Source organism: Mus caroli, chromosome 5 (genome assembly GCF_900094665.2).
Source record: "Mus caroli chromosome 5, CAROLI_EIJ_v1.1, whole genome shotgun sequence".
Lineage (NCBI taxonomy): Eukaryota > Metazoa > Chordata > Mammalia > Rodentia > Muridae > Mus > Mus caroli.
Window position 1 is genome coordinate 114395945 of NC_034574.1, and position 2088 is coordinate 114398032.

At 41.5% G+C, this 2088-nt stretch overlaps 1 protein-coding gene across 5 annotated transcripts in view; it reads right to left on the reverse strand.

The window, feature by feature from the left end:
- Trafd1 (TRAF-type zinc finger domain containing 1) overlaps positions 1 to 2088 on the reverse strand; it is a 14801-nt gene that overhangs the window by 4579 nt on the left and 8134 nt on the right. The gene's annotated exons all lie outside the window — the stretch shown is intronic.

Genomic DNA, 2088 nt, shown 5'->3' on the forward strand with positions numbered 1-2088 from the left:
AAGGAAGGAAGGAAGGAAGGAAGGAAGGAAGAAAGAAAGAAAGAAAGAAAGAAAGAAAGAAAGAAAGAAAGAAAGAAAGGAAGGAAGGAAGGAAGCAAGCTGTAGAAACACCAGTACAAGGAGGTCCTGACTGAACTGGATCCAGACATGAGACATGGGAACCAGCCAGACACAGGGAAAACGCTCTGTGGACTTTCCAAAAATGCCCCTTTGGCTGGCATGGCACATGACTTTCATCCCGTCTGTCCCCCAGAGGCAAGGACAGGCAGCTCACTGTTATTTCCAGGCCAGCCAGGACTGCATAGTGAGACTCTGACTCAAAAAAAAAAAAAAAAAAAAAAAAGATTTAAAACAACAAAATCCAAAAGTACCAATGCATAAAAACTTGGAACAAAGTGCTACATAACAATATATCAGAGTGAAGAACTTGAGTCAGGCAGTGGTGGCGCACGCCTTTAATCTCAGCACTTAGGATGCAGAGACAGGCGAATTTCTGAGTTCGAGGCCAGCCTGGTCTACAGAGTGAGTTCCAGGACAGCCAGAGCTATACAAAGAAACTCTGTCCCGAAAAACCAAATTAATAAATAGATAGATAAATGGAAAAACTCAAGAAAAGAAAAGAAAAGAAAAGAAAAGAAAAGAAAAGAAAAGAAAAGAAAAGAAAAGAAAAGAAAAGAAAGGAAGGAAGGAGGAACTTGGCCTGGAGAGATGGCTCAGCAGTTAAGAGCACTAACTGCTCTTCTAGAGGTCCTGAGTTCAAATCCCAGCACCCACATGGTGGTTAACAACCATCCGTAATGAGATCTGACGCCCTCTTCTGGTGTGTTTGAAGACAGCTACAGTATACTCATGTGTGTAAAATAAACCTTTAAAATAAAAGAAAGAGGAACTTTTGTGGCATTTGTCTTCTTTGCATAGGAGAGTGCTCTTGTTGAACACATGCCACAGTATTTAAGCACAGAATACCCTGTGCCTATTAATCTTTTTAAAGAACTTAGGGGAATATGTGTGGAGGTTGGTGTGAAGAGAGAAAAGGGAACACAGACGAGGGGCAGGTGGGGATCTATACAGTTCTCAGAACAGTTCAGAATAAGGTCAGAAAATCAAAAATAAGGTGAGTTCTATCTCATTAAGTATTTCTGGTTTCAGAAACTCTATCTCGAAAAACCAAAATAAATAAATAGATAGATAGACAAATGGAAAAACTCAAAAAAAAAAAAAAAAAAAAAAAAAAAGGAATGAGGAACTTGGCCTGGAGAGAGCACCGACTGCTCTTCCAAAGGTCCTGAGTTCAAATCCCAGCAACCACATGGTGGCTCACAACCATCTGTAATGACATCTGTTGCCCTCTTCTGGTGCAACTGAAGACATATAATAATAAATCTTTCAAAAAGAAAAAAAAAAAAGGGCTGGTGAGATGGCTCAGCAGGTAAGAGCACCCGACTGCTCTTCCAAAGGTCCTGAGTTCAAATCCCAGCAACCACATGGTGGCTCACAACCTTCTCTAACAAGATCTGATTCCCTCTTCTGGTGTGTTCAAAGACAGCTACAGTGTACTTACATATAATAAATAAATAAATCTTTAAAAAAAAAAAAGACAACCCATTTTTTCAAGACAGTGTCTCACTAAACCACCCTATCCTGGAACTCACAGAGACCTGCCTGCCTCCGCCTCCTAAGTTTAGATGTTTGTCTGTCGTGGGAGAGGGGCACAGTCAAGCCATGTGCAGCTCTCGTGGTGTCAAAGACCAACTATGGGAGTTACTCCAAACCCAGACAAGTGCTTTTACCCACTGAGCCTTCTCACCAGCCCAGTATTTTCAATTCTATATGAGTCATATAATGTAAGACTAACAAAAATTATAGTGATTAGGGGCTGGAGAGAAGGGCACTTGCTGTTCTTGTAGAGGTTCAATTCCTGGCACCTACATGCTAGCTCACAACTGCCTGTAACCCCAGCTCTGGGGGATCCAACACCCTCTTCTAACCTCCCAAGGCACTGAATGCATATGATACATGAACATACAAGCAAGCAGAACATACATAAAAATTAATAAAAAAAAATGTTGCCGGGCGTGGTGGCGCACG